Below are 17,764 nucleotides of genomic sequence, written 5' to 3'. Positions count from 1 at the left end.
ATTTGTGACAAGTCAATAAAAAAAAAATTTCTTGCTCGAAGTCATCAACTCTTTCTTTCTTTTCTCATTTAGCTTGCTAGTAACCATCAACAGGAAAATCACAGGAGGTGGCTTAGTCGGTTTAGCACCTGACTCTTGACTCCCAATGGGTCATGATCCTAGGGTTCATGTGATCCAGCCCTGCATCAGGCTCTGGGCTGACGGTGTGGACCCTGCTAGGGATTCTCTCTCTCCCTCTCTCTTTGCCCCACCCCCATCTTCCAAAATAAATAAATAAACTTTAAAAATAAAAGAAAGAAAAATCACAAGGATGTGGACCAAACATCTTCATTTCAGGTTGAGGTCTCTATGTACCAGTGCAAAGTGTGTAGTAATAAAATGGCAACAACATGCTAACTCAGACAAGTGAATAAAATGTAAGGGGGTCTCTGATATCTGATAAAATTGGGCCCAGATTGAAGATTACAGTGGGAATTTAAACAACCAAAAGTACATTTCCAACATAAGGTGATTAGAAGTAGTACTATATATTTGGAATGCAATCCATTTTCTTTAGGCCCACTTTTGAGGGTAGAAAGAAAGAGAAGTTATTAGAGCAAAGAACAAGAATCTGGCTTCTTGGCCAGCGGGCGAATGGAGATGCCTTGTTTACAGATGAAAATCTGGCCCAGAAACAAGATTCATTAATGGGGAGAGGGGAACTTGAAGCAGGAATAATTATAGAATATTATTTGGCAGAAAACCCTGTTGAACTGCTTACCCTCTGTGGTGACCATCTTTTTCACATACAGTAATTGAGAAATGAAGGAAATTTCTATCTTGTACTTAAGTCTCATGTTTAAGAAGATCTGAACAGTAGTGAGGAATATCTTCACGCCACATTCTGCTTACGTATTGTAAATCTTAATGAAACAAGTTTCAAATATTTCACAAAAACAAGTGGCAGGACTCAATGGGCAGGGCCCCCTGAGTGGAGTTTGAGAAGCGTTGCCCAGGGCAAATCAAAGACTTGGAATTTAAGGGCTCTTCTGTGTGGAAGCACACATACGCCCTGGCCATCACTGCTATTCTTACAGGAAGATGGAGAGGCAGGCGTGATGCTCATGCCACTCACAGGAAAAGACAGCTACTGGACTGATCCCATTATCACACCACTGGAGATGGATTCGCCCAGGGTAGTACGTTGTCCAGTGTAAGAAACCCAACAAAACAAGAAGCATTCATAACATCGAAGTATGAAAAATACTGGGAGTTCAGTCATTTGCCACCAGACTTTCTGGCGTAACTCTCGTTTCTTCCTGCATGAGAACTTGAGTTAGTAGCCAAGTCAACCCGGAATTTGTATCTATTGTTACAGAAACAGACCTCGAGCAGCATGAGAATGACCTGGGTTAGTGGATTTGGTCATGGCTCGGATTAGAAGATACATGATGTTTCTGTCCTCCTTCCAAGTATAACCCACTGTCCCTGGTATATCCTCCTCCATAAAGAAGGTCCTGTGATGTCATATAACCTAACTGCACATGCTGCCTTTGACCTCAAAGCTTCCAAGGGTTTGCACCTTGTGACTGCCTGTCGTTTCTCACTCTTCTGACCCAGATAATTTTCCCTTTGGGACAATCAATAAATAATGCAAGTGTACCCAACATGGATACACTCAAAATTCAAAGTAAGGGGTTTCCAGCATTGTCTCTCCACTGGATACCAAAGCATGACAAACTCCATGTATACTTGGGTGCACACACATTCCCACCCACACTCTGCTCTTTCAATGGGCATCTGAAGAGGCTAAGCCTCTTTCTTGATTTTCTTATTTATCTTTCTTTCCTGGCTGTGGTCTATATATTTTCCATTTCTTTCATCTTTTTCAAAGTGATGTTCAGGCTTTTGATGAAGCATTTTTCCCCTAACACTCTTCCTTTGATTTATGTCCATGCCTTTACTTTTTCTGTAGCCTGTAACTTCTATTAAGAAGATATTTCTGGCATAAAAAGTAATTCCTACTGGCAACAGACTTGAAAAGATTTTAGAACTCCTCACTGAGTTTGATGAAATGTGAATAAAAATTAAAGGTTCATTTTCCTCCACTTAGAAATCTGGCTCTTCTATAAATATAAGGCAATCAGCTGCCATCAGGTGGCTTCCAGAAAAACTTCCATATTTATTAAATGTTTCAGAAATGTGAGAGCCAATCCTGAGAAATACTCTAGAGGAGCGTGGTTAAAGATGGATGGAATTTTTTGGTCTGGCTAATGTTCTACTTTTTGATAATTTCTTTTCATATTTAACTCCCACTCTGCCAAGACTTCACAAGCTTCCTGTTACTGTAGGAAACTATGTGAGTTTTACTTCATTTTCGAATGGTGGCCCACATCAGCTTTCACTAGATAAGCCATGAAATGCAGAGCAGTAGGGGCTGAAGTGGGCTGTGAATAATAGATCATGTCTTCACCAGAACATTTACACTCTAAAGTACCTATACCTAAATCCAAAATGAGCCAAAAGGAATAAAGATGGTTTGAGCCAGGACTACGAATCCATGCCACACACGTTTATCCCTGTGGACCACAGAACCTTAATTTCTAGACCGTGAGTATTATCGTTGACTGGTCCCTTCCCTCCTGGTGGTCTGCCTAGGGCTTCACTCTGGGTCTGATTCTATATAAGGAAACTCATCAGAACCACACATGGACAACTTCTGGCCATAGGGTCAACCTTCAGGTATAAGGAGAGCAGAGGGGCTATGTTCACCCTTGAAGTTGGGCAGGCAGTTCTGAGTTATGGAAGCTTAGATCCTCATAAGCCACTCACTGGACTCTCTTGCTGGGGTTGGTTCCCCAGGCATGTTGCTTTTCACTCTCTCTGGGGCGGCAATGTGTAGCCTCGTAAGCCTACGGTGTTGATAGGATCAGGGAAGAGATGCTGGCTCTGCTTCTCTCACCCAACCAGCTGGAGACATCACACAGACAAAATTGGGCACCTCCTATATGTTGATGCGAGAAAGTATTGTGGCTACCATGTTGTAGGGACTTAGACTCATGATTATGGAATTCATATACTTTAAAAAATCTTTTATGCTTATTTATTTCTGAGAGAGAGAGAGAGAGAATGAGAGAGAGCGAGCACTCAAGTGGGAGAGGGGCAGAGAAAAGGAAAGAGAATCCCATACAGGCTCCAAACCACCAGTGCAGAGCCTGATGCAGGGCTCGAGCTCACATACCCTGAGATCGTGACCTGAAGCAAAATAAAGAGTCAGACGCTTACACGACTGTGCCATTCAGGTGCCCCAGCATTCACACACTTTAAAATCTGTCCCTGTTTTGATGTCACCATGTATGCCATGTCTTACCCTCGATCCAAATCCGTATGATCTCCATCACATAGTTTTAAAGCATCAAATGTTCTAACATGTCCAAGGGCTCAATTCCTAGTAAGATTCTCATACATGCCCAATACACTTTCCAACCCTGAAGGAGACATTAACTTTATATATTAAATCTCTATTTTAATTGATTCCAGTGTCTCTTTTGATAAGACTATGTTTGATAAGACCATGATCAATGACTATGAAGATTTAGATGTCCTTTGTTATGTTTGCTCTTTTGTTTCTTCTACTTCAAAACAGTCCGAGGTATCCTTCAGTGATGTTCCTTTAGCGGTACTTCTACATCCTTGTGAGGTTAAATGGTGTCATGATTTCCATTGGGTCTACTGTCAGTGCAGTGTCCTGCCATGTCAGGATAGCTTGATCTCCAGCTAGTCCACGCTTTGTCCTCTGTTGTCAAGATAGTGGCTCATCCCATTAAACATCCCGGCTGTATTTTGTTTTGTTGTCTCTCTCTTTATTTTTACACTCAATTTACAATAAGATTGGGTCATCATAAATTAAAATGGTTGTTAAAAATTTGTAACTAGGGGCGCCTGGGTGGCTTAGTTGGTTAAGCGTCTGACTTTCGCTTGGGTCATGATCTCGTGGTTTGTGGGTTCGAGCCCCGCATCGGGCTCTGTGCTGACTGCCAGCTCAGAGCCTGGAGCCTGTTGCAGTCTGTGACTCCCTCTCTCTCTGACCCTCCCCTGCTCACACTGTATTTCTCTCTCTCTCTCTCTCTCTCCTAGAAATAAATAAAAAACATTTAAAAAAATAAACATTAAAAATTAAAAAAAAAAATTTGTAACTGCAATACATGGTCATCTCCTCTAAGTCTCTTTAGTTTGAGATATTTATTAAGGATTAAGTTTGAGGACCACGCTGTTAGACCACTGAATAGTATTTATCAGAACAATTATGGGTACATTTTTGTGACTTTTCTCCATATTATATTTCTTTATTAATTTTTTTTAAAACTTGGTTGATTTGCCTGTCTCCTTCAGTCCATTGGGAATATCTGTTGTCTCTGTGCCCAGTAAAGGTCTTGTTTTTTCAGGGCACCTGGGTGGCTCAGTGGGTTAAGCGTCTGACTCTTGGTTTCGGCTCAGGTCATGATCTCATGGTTTGTGAGTTTGAGCCCTGCATCAGGCTCTGTGCTGACAGTATGGAACCTGCTTGAGATTCTCTCTCCCTCTCTCTGCCCCTCTCGTGTTCTCTACCTCTCAAAATAAATAAATAAACTTAAATTTTTTTTTAAATTTTTAAATGAATAAAAAAAGTCTCAGTTTTTCATAATCACTAGTCTGGCCATTTTTTGTTTTCCTTTGGTGGATAGAGTCTCTTCCTTTACCCCCTTCTGTTTGCATTTTGGAGGCTGTTTGGTGTGGCCCGTATCTGTGGCTGGTCTCCCTGTGTGTGGCCTGTTACTCTGTCTCACAAGGCCACTTTCCATGTGACAGATGTTCCCATTATTCAAGTGCAGTAGAAGTCTGTCATTTCCCTAGCCAACGGCATTCTCCTTATCCTCACTAGATTCTCAGCTCTGTCATGTCCAGGCTTTTAAGAATCTCAATGTAGGGATTTATCTTGGTTTGTGTTGATTGGAATATGATTGCATCCCACTTATACTTTTAATTTTATGTATATTTTTTCATTTTATCTTTTTTTCATCGTGATCAGTGCACTCTTTAATCCCCATCCTGTACTTCCCTATCCTCCACCCACCGCCCCTCTGGTGACCATCAGTTTGACCTCTGTAGTTAAGAATCCCTTTCTTGGGGTGCCTGGGTGGCTCAGTCAGTTAAGCATCTGACTTCGGCTCGGGTCATGACCTCATGGTTAGTGGGTTCGAGCCCCATGTCAGGCTCTTTGCTGACAGCTAGCTCAAAGCCTGGAGCCTGTCTTCGGATTCTGTGTCTCCCTCTCTCTCTGACCCTCCCCTCCCCTGCTCATGCTGTCTCTATCTCTCTCTCAAAAATAAATAAAACACTAAAAAAAATTTAAAAAAAAAAGAATCCTTTTCTTGGTTTGCTAACTTTCTTTTTTATTTTTCATTTCTCATTTGTTTTGTTTCTTAAATTCCACATATAAGTGAGATCATATGGTATTTGTGTTTCCCTGACTAACTTATTTCTCATAGCATTATACTCTCTTATATTTTGTATATAATACATATTCCCCTAGGTTTTTAGTGCTTTGAGTAGTTTATTAAAGGTAGTGTTGGGGCTCCTGGGTGGATCAGTCAATTAAGCATCTGACTTCAGCTCAGGTCATGATCTCACAGTTTGTGAGTTTGAGCCCCACGTTGGGCTGACAACTCAGAGCCCCGTGCCTACTTTGGATTCTGTCTCTCTCAACCTTCCCTCACTCACACTCTGTGTGTGTCTCTCTCTGTGTCTCTGCCTCTCAAAAATAAATAAACATTAAAAATTTAAAAAAGGAGGACTTGAGTGCTTCAATCAGTGTGGCTGCTTCCTGGAGAGGTTCCACCTTTGTGTGTGTTTTAATGAGAGCATCGTCCACACATAAGTCAGATCATAATTTATATTCTATGTGTGACTCAGCGTGGGTCCACGCTCTCCTTCCCAACCTCACAGGTTATTACTTGTCTCTCTGTGGTCTTCCGAAGCTTTCGCTGTTTAGCTGTTGTCTAGAGTTAGCCAACTGTTTCCCCACCCTGTAAACAAACATCTCAGTAAGGAATGTAACACACCTGAGACCTGCCTTTTATTTGATTTTGATCTGTCGTCTGATGTGAACCCTTCTGATACGTTCAGTTCTCTTCTGTACCTTCTGAGATTCTGACCTTACCCCAGATCAGTGTATAGAAGTTGGCCCTGTCATCCACACCCTTGTCTCTGTGTGTTTTGAGGAGATGCAAATACAACAGCCCTCATGTCTTGATGTTGAAGATACTGTAGCCACCGCACACAGACACTGAGAGTCACAATTCATGAACACGAATATTCTGCATTAGAGTTCTTCTTAAATCAGAGCGTCAGAGAAAGAGGGAGACATAGAATCTGAGGCAGGCTCTAGGCTCTGAGCTGTCAGCACAGAGCCCAACGCAGGGCTCGAACCCACGAACTGTGAGATTATGACCTAAGCCAAAGTTGGATGCTTAACCAACTGAGCCACCCAGGCACACCACTGAATTATTCATCAGCATTTAAATGCATGTTTACTTAAATTATAATTTAAGTAAATTATAAAATAATTGCTTGTTTTCTTTCCTGCTGTTACTCATATTTCACATCTAATTTTGAGATCCCTTTTTAGTTTCACTAGCATGCAGTTTACAAATTGGTTCCTAAGACTTGGATTTACTGTACATCCTGAGGAATTGCTATTGTTCTTTGTCCTGAAAGATGGTTTCACTGCTCAGAAAATCTAACTTCCAAAATATTTACTGCCAGAACTTTGAAGAGTTTTCATTACCTCTTCTTTTAGAAATTCATTTTTTTGTAGTATAAGAGCAACATGAGAATACAATCGTTGTATAAAAATTCTACTCCTGTCCTTACTGATCACTCCTCAATTCTCGCTGTAACCCGTGCTGATTAGGTTACTTCCCTTTGTCAGATAGAATGACTCTTCTGTGGGCTCTGTGTCCAGATCATTTCCCAGGGCATTTATGAGTATGATCATTCACTTGTCCACTCAGTCAGTATGTATTAATGTGTGTTTAGCATGTGCCTGTTACTGTGTTGGGCACGGGGGGTACATTGGTGAACCCACACAGCACGCACCGACAGGTCAGGGCAGTACATACTAAATCTTTATGCACATACAAAGTCTAAAATATCTCGAAGTGACAAGAGCTATGATGAAAATTAAAGCATAAAGAGGGGAAAGAGTCATGGAGGGTCTTGTTTTATTTTTATTTTTATTTTTTATTTTTTTATTTTTTAAATTTTTTTTAAAATTTATTTCTAGGAGAGAGAGAGAGAGAGATACAGCGTGAGCAAGGGAGGGTCAGAGAGAGAGGGAGTCACAGACTGAAACAGGCTCCAGGCTCTGAGCTGGCAGTCAGCACAGAGCCCGACGCGGGGCTCGAACCCACGAACCGTGAGATCATGACCTAAGCGAAAGTCGGACGCTTAACCGACTAAACCACCCAGGCGCCCCTGATTTTTATTTTTTAAAGTTTATTAATTTTTGACAGAGAGAGAGAGCAAGAGTGGGAGCATGAGTGTGGGAGGAGTAGAGAGAGAGGGAGAGAGAGAGAATTACAAGCAGGCTCCACGCTGTCAGCACAGAGCCGGATGTGGAGCCTGAACTCACAGACCATGAGATCATGACCTGAGCTGAAGTAACGCTCAACTAACTGAGCCTCCAAGGGCCCTCCATGGAGGGTCTTACTTTAGATGAAGCCATCAGAAAAGGCAGTTCAGAGGGAGAACCCAGATGTTTCTGAGAGTGTAGTTCTGCTCGTGCTCGATTGCAAAGGGCCTGATGGAATCACCCAAAGGTAAGAGCGGATGCAGAAGAGATGGGAAGGGCTGGACCCCAGGCGACACTATCATTTAAGGGCTGGGAAAAACTGGATCTGGCAAAGGAGGTTGAGGAACGGCTGTGGGTGTAGGAAGAAAATTAGTGGCAGGGCACCAGGGAGACAGAGCTGGGGGCCCAGTGCGGGTGGGATACGAGGCCGGCTTCCGGGAGAAGGGGTGAGATGGCAGTAAAGACAGTGGGGACTCAGTGATGAGAAAGCATTGCTGCACCGTGGGGGGCGCTGCGGACCAGCCTGAGGGGCAGGCTCATAAATCTAGATGAGAATAGATTAGCATATATAATTACCACGCGCGCGCGCACACACACACNCAGCCCAGCGGCCCCTGCCCCCGCCTGCGGTCCGTTTCTGCCGGGTTTGCTGCCCTCTCATGAACTCTGCACCATGTCTCTCCCTGACTTTTCTGGAACTTTGACCCTAGTCAGCTTCCCAAGGTTTTCCATGAGTTCACTGAGTCATCCTTGGACTTACCCCCTTTGGGCTAACATTACCCAGGGCAGATTTTGTTTCGCTGCAAACTATATGCAGGTGTCTGAGTATTTTTGTATGTCACCTGGGTGTGGGCGTGCAGGGCTTTGCCAAGTTTAATATTCAGGAGGGGGTGGTCACGCAGTACACCCGGTCTCCCAAATGGACCGTATCTTTCACCATCCGCCAACCGGGTGCCAGTGTTTCCCCTGCTCCGGGGTGGGGGTGAGGGTGGGGGCGAGGGTGGGGGTGTCCCCTCACTTCCTGGCTGGCCTTGTAGTCTACCTGCTCTGATGGGTGTAAACTGGCATCTCACTGTGGTTTTTATTGGCCCGACTGAGTAAAAATGGGGTTAGGAGTCTTTTGATTTCTTTCTAGGTCATTCATGTTTACTTTAAGTGAAATCTTTGTTCAGGTTTGTGCAACTCTTTTGGGACTGTTTCTCTTTTCATTACCGATTCATATAAGCTCTGATTTATTTATTTTTGGGTTACAGAGTCCCAAACATCTCCTACCCTGTTGTGACTTTTCCTTTTCATATTCTTTATTGTGTTATGCTAAGAACATAAGTTTTGAATCAGATTTAATCAACTGCATAAATAGCTTATTATCAGTATCTTGCTTAAGACATCCTTTCTTACTCCGATATCACTAAGGTATTTCCCTTATAGTTTTTACTAAATGTTCCTTTTTAAATATTTTACCAAATGAGTCTTTAACAACTAGAATTGTGGCTTTTCTTTTTTTTTTGCCTTTTCCTTTTTCCTTCTCCTTTGTAAGCTATAACACCTGTATTTATGTTCTTTGGTGCTCATCTTTGAAATTATACTTAACAAGTAATCAATTATAATTAAGATAATAAAAATAANATCGGCATCTTAACCCTTTTTCTAAATTAGAAGAACATTAGAGAAAATTGACTCCAACTCCTTCCGCATGTACATACTATTTTAAGTTCTATATTGTTCTATTCCCATAGATTAGACATCATCATTATTATTTCTGTTATTTTATACAAACAAAACTTAAATGTACTATAGGCAAGGGGCTCACTTCCTAAGTGGAAAGCCACTGTCTTCAATAGCAAATCTATTTCAGTGTCTCCTGACACAGTCCTTAGGGATTCCATGTGGCTGTCAAGAGGTCTGTTTCTAGTACAAGTTGCTCTATTTTGGGGGGTCCGAATTTACCAGCATCCGCAGTCTCAGCCAGCCCTGAAATCAATCTGCCTTACTTAACCATGACTTCCTTCCTCAAAGGGTATCACGCAGGAACTGTACGGCCACTTGTCACATTGCTATCTATATTGCTGCTATTTCGGACATTCAGGTCACAGTCACTCACACACATGACTTCTGAGGGTATGAAACAAAATTCTCCCTCTCATTTAAGGTGGATGTTTAACACTCATTTTAAAACTGTGATTTGAAATATTTTGCATCTTAAATCTGGCGACCTTTCATTTTTTAAGTTTACTTATTTTGAGAGAGAGGTTGAGAGAGATTGTGGGCAGAGGAGGAGCAGAGAGCAAGAGAGAGAGAGATAATCCCAAGCAGGCTCCAGACTGATGCTGTGGATCCCAATTCGGGGTTCAAACCCACGAGCTGTGAGACCATGATCTGAGCCAAAATTAAGAGTTGGATGCTTAACCGACTGAGCCCCCCAGGCACCCCCAAATCTGGCTTCTTTAAATTCAAGCACAACACTTTGGGTTTTCTTACCCAAGAGTTATTATTCTTCTCAATTAATTCATAATTAAACCTTCATTCTTTAATCATAAAGAAGATTGCTTTCTCAAGGTCAAGCATGAAATCATATTCTGTGTGTTTCCATGACTTCATTTGTTTGACAGAATCACGCTGACAAGCAGATCACAGTGAGACCGTGAAAAGCAGTGTTGGGGGAGATCAGGCACATTCCGATGTATGTACATCGGAAGTTAACAGTCAGACTTCCCATCAGAAAAAGTACAGTGAGCTCTTAAAGTGTATGTCCTGTGAGACACCCTCAGAATTCTTAACTTGATGCTGCCTGTAAATAAACCACGGTCATGTATTATATGCTTCACCTGCACTGAATTTCTGTCAGCTAGTGCGTATCCATATTATTTATGTAGACAACATTCATTGTTTTATTGGTTAGTTACCATCAAATGGTAATAAATATGTTAAGACCTTATATATTCAGCTATTTGATTTTCCCTTTAATGTGGCCATACACTCAGTGCACCATATAATCATATATCAACTCAATTTCATTCCCGGAATGGAAAAGAGTCCTCAATGGTCGTGATGCCTGTGCTGGTTCATCTGGACATTTTTTTAAGTTCCTGGAACTTGACACTGCCTGGCAATAAATGTGCATAAACAAAGATGATTTTTGATAGCCCTTTATGAACACTGAAGATCACTTCAAGGAAACTCAAGTCTGCCATGGTCTTCTATTATTTTACTAGAGTGTAAGAATCAGGCTTCAATAGAGAAAACCATGATTGTGCAGCCCCGTATAATCACCAGCTGATGGTTTAATGAGATGAAGAGACTTTGGCACAAATTGGTTACCGTGATAAAATTGCCCAGAAAAACAGAATAACAGTAGAGCTTACATTTGCTCATACACATTACCTTTCTTATAAGTAAGAACTCTTTTTTTTTCCAGATAACCTTAGAAGTTAGATCCTATTATTTTTATTATTTTTCATGTCAGGAAAAAGTGATGGAGAGCCAAGGTCATACAGCCAGGAAGGGGAGGAGATGGGACCTGACCCCAGAGGGGAGTCCTGGCTCTGTGGATGGATGTGCAAAAGGTTTTCCCCAAGATGGCCAAGAAATACATGTTCGTGACCAAAGGCGTCTCAACTGAGTGGCACAGTCAATGTGATAAGAATTAAAAAGAAAAGAAAAATCTCTCTTTTAAGAAACATGGAGGGGCACCTGGGGGGATCAGTTGGTTAATTATCCAACTCTTGATTTCAGCTCATGTCATGATCTCATGGATCATGATTGAGCCCCAAGTTGGCCTCTGTGCTAACAGTATGGAGCCTGCTTGAGATTCTCTCCCCCGATCCCGTCTCAAGATAAATACACATTAAAAAGAAGCTTTTTAAAAAGAAGCATGGAGAAATTTCTTGATTTCTCATAGGTACTTCTAATGACCTAGTTTTACATAGTAAGGAAAGAGAAAATCGAAGACGTTTGCAAGGTGGCGTGTTGATGGAGTAGGATAGCTCCGAAACGAAAATGACGAAATAGTCAATATGACAAATGTCATTGAGAGTCAAAATGAGAATGGGGCAGGGGCTTCTGTGCTCAGCAACATGGGCATCACTCGTAACCNGGGGGCGAGGGGAGAGAGTGAGCATCAGAAAAGGACGGGAGGTGCTCTGGGCACACGTGTCTCCTGAGAGCTGGTGAACCAGCAGGGGCAGAGGACCGGGCTGTCGGCCAGTCGGGACCTTCAGGAAGGCATCTGAGGGTGACAAATGCTAAAATCTCACTCTGCTTTCAATTGCCAAGTGGCCCTTCGGTAACAATGAAGAGGCAATTTATGTTTAAGTCTTCTAAGTATGATAAAAAAAATTCTAAAGTTATAATATAATTTCAGTTCCAGAAACAAGGAGAGAATAGAGCAGGAAAGAAAAAAATAAACGTATTTGAAGTAATATGGACAGCAACTTCCCAAAATTAAAGACAAGCATCACAACACAGATCCAGCAAGTTCCGAGAGCACTGAGCAGAGTAGGTGAATAAAAATATATTTATACAAATAAGCAAATAACATATATATGGAGATATATATGTTAAATATTTATTTAAAGTTTATACGTAGGTCCATCCCACTCCAATTGCACAGAATCAGATATAAACAGCAAGAGTCGAAGAAAGCCAGATGGAAAAAAGAAAGCTTAACTTGTAGAGAAGAAAGGAAAATAATTACATCATGCTTTTCATCAGAAACCATGCAAATGAGAGAGTAGAATGAAATATTCAAAATCTTAAAATGTCACCAACCTACAATTCTATGTCCTCCCAAATTTCCCTTCCAACATGAAGGAGAAATAAAGACTTTCTCAGACAAACAATAATTTAGGAACTTCAATGAATTTAACCTCTTTTTTCAAGAAATTCAGACAGAAGGAAAATAATCTAGTTCGGAAACTCAGCTCTCTGTAAAGGCTGGCATCAGAGCATGAATAAATGAAGGCCAAATATGATGTTTCATTTACCTTGATTAATTGATCTGAAACGAAGTTGTTTGGTTAAAGTCCCCACAGTAGCAATGTATTAGGTGGTGACAGCACAGAGATGAGTGACATAGGCCACTGGAGACGAGGAGAGAGTGGGTCCTTCACGAGGTACCTCATGCATGTGTAGCGGTGTAGGGTTATTTGAAGGTGATTTAAATTACTTAAAAATGCAATTTCCTATGTTCTGAGGCAAAACCATTAATATTAATTTTACAGAAGTATATTTGGTATAGTAAGCGGGGGTGGGGGTGGAATCCTATGAAATCTCTGTTAGAGTCAGAAAAGGCAGATCCAGGGAGAAACAAAAAGTAAGTACAGCAAATAGGAGATAATTCCAGCAACGGTGAACATTAACCCAAGTACGCCAGGTGTCACTTTTGACGTTAATGGTATAAATACACCGTCAAGAGACACAGGTTGGCTGAGTGGACTAGAAACAAGACAACAACAGCAAAAACAACAAACCAAGAAAACAAGGCCCAACTGTGTTTTCTGCAGGGCACCAACTTTAAATATCTAGACTCCGTTTTCAACGTAAAGGGGCGGAGGCAGAGAAAGAACGGGAGTGACGATCTTGACTCAGGTAAAGCAAACTTTCAGAACAAGGAAGATTATCAAGAGTCGATTCTCTAAAAACAAAACAAAACAAAACATACACATTATGATTTTTTTATGAGCCCAACAAGAGAATAGCAGCATGCATAAGGCAATCCCAGACAGAATTGAAGGAGATAAGGGCAAATCCACTCTCAGAGTCGAGGTTGTAAATATCCCTTGTTGTTAAGGGAGGCGTGAAGCTGGCAGAGCATTGGTGAGGATCCAGGTGACCAGAACGCCGCTGTCACTAACGTGATCTGGTTGACCAAATGGTCCACCCAACCGAGGTGGGACACGCATTCTTCTCAGGTTCACGTGGAACACGAACCATAGCTGTGGACCGCCTTCTGGCCATAAAACCCCGTCTCAACATGCCTAAAGCATAGAAATTATGTTCTTGGAACACAGAGGAATTAAACTGCAATTAAAATCAGAAACTAGCTAAAATAACCGGAGGTTAAAACCATACTTCTAAATAAAAGGTGGGTCAAAGAAGTCTCTAAAAAAACTTAAGCATATTTTGAACTAGATGAAAATAACAATAGAATTTGTCAAAATGTGTGGGAGCCATGAAGACAGCTTTCCAAGGGCAGCACAGAGCACAGCTCACAAGCATTAGGAAAAAAGAAAGACATGAAATCCATAGCCTGAGATGTCACCTTAATAAACTACAGAATAAAAGAGCAATTTAAGCCAAAGCAAGGAGGAGAAAATCAATTTTTTTAAATGTCAATTTTTGAAAGAAAGAGGGAGAAAGAATCCCAAGCAGGCTCTGCACGGATGCAGGGCTTGAACTCATGAACTCTGAGATCATGACCTGAGCCGAAATCAAGAGTTGGAGGCTTAATCGACTGAGCCACCCAGCTGCCCAGAAAATCTATTTTTAAGGTTAGGTTGGATATCAATGAAATTAAAAACAGGAAAGCAATAGATTAGGAGGGCAAAAGCAATAAACTCCTTCCGGCTTTGGATGTAGGGATGGGGTAGGAGACCCATATGCTTGGATTTGTTAAGTGTTGTTCATGTGAATACCCATTACTACAGAAACCCAAGTACTGGAGGCCAGAATATGGTTCCCTGTGGTTCGAGTATGTGGCCCAGAGTTAGTGTGGCAGAGATTCGGATGGGCTTGGTTTCAAATCCCCTGTCATCTGTTCCCTGATTTGGGGTAATTATTTCATTTCTGTGAGCTACAATTTCCTTTCTGCCAAAAATAGATACTACATTACACTATTGTTTTGTCCTGAGAATCACATGCAGGAACATAAAGGATTGAACTACAGATTAATAAATTGTATTTTGAAAAAAGCAATTGCTTGGGGTGCCTGGGTGGCTCAGTCGGTTAAGCGTCCGACTTCGGCTCAGGTCATGATCTCACGGTTTGTGGGTTCAAGCCCCGCGTCGGGCTCTGTGCTGACAGCTCAGAGCCTGGAGCCTGCTTCAGATTCTGTGTCTCCCTCTCTTTCTGACCCTCCCCTCCTCACACTCTGTCTTTCTCTTTCTTGAAAATAACTAAACATTAAAAAAAATTGAAAAAGCAACTGCTATCTTGAATCCAGAAACAACAAAACACAGTTCTAGAAAGAGAAAAGTTCTGATTTTCGTGTTTGCTTTTGCTTGGTTCTTTGCAGGAATGTAAAGCAGAGGAGAGCGTTCCGAGCCTTTCCGGGCCGATCGCTAGTGATGCGGGGGCACCCATCCAAGTGTGAACTTACCACGTTGTCACGGACGACATGTGTTTTAAGTTTGAAAGGAAGGGACATGTAACTCTTCTGATATTTTAGGATCTCTCTGGGGGTGGATATATGTGAAGGAAAGTGGGTGAAGAGACTGTGCTGAAGAACAGAGGGACTATGAAGTCACCCTCTAAAGAACGGGGTCTCTTAGGGGCTGCAGAAATCAGCTATGAAGGAAGGGGAGTGGCCGAGGGTCCCCAGGGGGAAGACTCACACCTTGGAAAAGCCAAGGGTATGGCTATAATATCTCAAAAAGAAGGAATCTCTTTGGTATACCCTTGCAAATATTCATCCAACATATATTTGTTATCTGTCCCCTCTGTGCCAGGCACAGCTCTGGACAAGACACTGACGTGACCACATGATGTGACCAAAGCTGTCAGGTGTCTGGCATTCAGGCTGCTCAGAAGGTCCACAAAGAAGTGAACAATCTCAAAGGGCTGAGCGCCACTAAGAGAAAGCTGTTTTCTAGGGTCAAGGCTGATACAGGGGTGTCTTAACTGCATAGGAGGGTGGGGAGGTGTGTGAGCTTCAGGGGCAGGGCACAGGTCAGTAGCCCTTCAAGGACTGGGCCCAAGGGCCACAGCTGAAAGACCAACCTTCTCCCAGACCCGGGTCCGGCCTCACGCTAACCATCCGGTCTCTTGTCTCTGGGAGCTCTGTGGGGCCGGTTTACAGAAGATGAGGAGGACGAGTTATTGTGCAGTGGGGATGGCGGAGGATGGCAAGACAGCCCTGTTCTTGCATGTTATGAGGTCCAAGGTCATTCCGTAACGTTCATGACCCTTCTGTAGGAATCTGGACAGCCCTTGCTCATGCCGCTCCGCGTAGCTGGACATGGTTCCTGACATGCTAGACAGTCACTAGAGCCAGGAGTCTTGGGCAGGCAAACCCCACCCAAAACACAAAGCCCCACCAAGCTGGTCCACCTGTCCGTGGGATACAGGGCTTCAGAACAGCATCACCTAGAGAGACTTTGGAAGAGTATTTTCCACACGGCATCTGTGCACAAGGGCAGTCCCCACTGGAGGGAATGTCCTTTCTGGTTCTCTCATCTGCCCTTGAGAGCCACGTCAGAGTGAACCTGCCCTGGGAGACGGAGCACATCCAGGAGCCAGCTGTCCAGGCAGAGGATCGCGCGCAGACTGTGGCTTCTGCCCCCAAGGTGAACGGCACCTGCAGACCCTACCCCCGAGGCTCCTTGTCTGTCCCACTATCTACCCTCCCCAGAAGGCAGTAAGCCCCTTAATGAACACAGAGCCTCTCTCTGTCTCAAAAAATATTAACTTCTCAGTTAAATTAAATATTCTCAAATTTATGGCTCAGTTGGTTCAGTGCCTGACTTTGGCTCAGATCATGATCTCATGATTCGTGGGTTTGAGCCCCACGTCGGGCTCTGTGCTGACATTTTGGACCCTAGAGCTGCTTCGGATTCTGTCTCCCTCTCTCTCTGCCCCTCCCCTGCTCACACTCTGTCTGTCTCTCTCTCAAAAATAAATAAAATATTTAAAAAAAAATCTGTATTAGAAACAGTGCCAGGGCTACAAAAATGACAGAGTGTACGATTCCCTTCCTAGCATGGGAGGTATTTCTATACACAAATAATAAAAATCATGCAAAATTTTTTTTACTGTAATTATACAGGAGTGAAGAATTATGTTGGCTTCAAGGACAGAACGACTTTAGCCTGGAGGAGTGAGAGAAGGCTTCTGGGCGACGCAGCCACCTGGCATCTCCACTGACCCCGTCCTTATTTCCTCCCCGTGCCCGTATCCAGCCCCACCCCCACCTCCCAACTTGGAGCCGCCATCACTACAGATAAAAATCCTGGAGCCAAGCCATGTCGGTAACACCTGAGCTGCAACTCGAACCACGCGGAACGTCCCGGGTGGTCACGCAGGGAAAAGTACTACGAAGGCTACGATCCTTTGTATCGTGCAAGGGCGACACAAAGGGGTAACAGGGCAACTGTGAGTCATTACCTTTTTCATTACGACTGGAGTGAGATAAAGTCCAGAATCGACACTGGAAATGTAGTCTGGTGACAGGTGGGTAGGTTCCTTTCTGCTGTGAATGATATGAAAGGGTCACATTCTACGTACAGAGTTTTGGAAAACTCACGTCACATATCCCAACCCCCCCTCCACTGGGCCTGTGATAAGAGCCACTGATACTTATTGTTCTAGGGACCGCTAGGGTCAATTGATGACAATTTATCATTCCCTGGAGTAAGCGGCTCCGGTCAAAACATACTCTGGGAAGGAATCAGAAGCGTTATTCTCCTCACCCTAAATCACACACAACAGTTCCCTTCTTCGGCTCGCCAAGGTATGACATTCTATTAAGTAGAGTCAGTCCTTTATGACTTCACTGTATTTCGAAATGTTCCCTCAATGTCTTGAGGGCCAACAGATCATGATTAGCTGGAGCCTGAGTGGAGAGATCGGCAAACCCTGAAGGAAGGCAGCGAAGCCCTGGGCCTCGGAAAGTCCCGTGGAGGAACAAAACAGAGTCGGTGAGGCCATTCTTCACTGTGGCTGATGGCGACATTTAATTACTTGTGCTTGTGCTGGGAACAGTGTGTGTGCACTGAAAACATCGCTATTTAGTAGCACTTTGTGGGCCACCCTTATGCCACAGCAGAGCACAGCTGCGGTGAACACAGTGGTAATGACCCTTGAACACGCCGTGCCCTTGACTCGTGCCAGCTAGAAGGTGAGCGAGCTAGCTCTCTCCGGTAACGCCGTCGCTGACACACCTCATGTGTTCCTCACTCGTCGGACCAAAACAGGAAGGCTGCCAAACACGGAGACACTGTGTATCCGTCCAAGTTCAGG

The 17,764-nt window shown here is 43.1% G+C and overlaps 1 long non-coding RNA gene across 2 annotated transcripts in view; it reads right to left on the bottom strand.

Moving 5' to 3' along the window:
• The window catches only part of LOC144227649 (uncharacterized), a 43,482-nt gene extending 26,235 nt beyond the window's left edge, over positions 1-17,247 (bottom strand). The window contains exons 1-2 of one of the 2 annotated variants that reach the window (XR_013333997.1): positions 17,215-17,247; positions 16,910-16,991 (exon numbers count right to left, since the gene is read on the bottom strand). This is a non-coding gene — a long non-coding RNA (uncharacterized LOC144227649). Of the gene's footprint in view, positions 1-16,909; positions 16,995-17,214 lie in introns of both variants that reach the window. The other variant, XR_013333996.1, reaches the window with a different exon arrangement.
• Positions 17,248-17,764: the final 517 nt, after the last annotated feature.

Source organism: Crocuta crocuta, unplaced genomic scaffold (assembly GCF_008692635.1).
Source record: "Crocuta crocuta isolate KB4526 unplaced genomic scaffold, BGI_CrCroc_1.0 scaffold41, whole genome shotgun sequence".
NCBI classification, from domain to species: Eukaryota; Metazoa; Chordata; class Mammalia; order Carnivora; family Hyaenidae; genus Crocuta; species Crocuta crocuta.
This window is presented reverse-complemented; position numbering and strand designations above follow the sequence as displayed.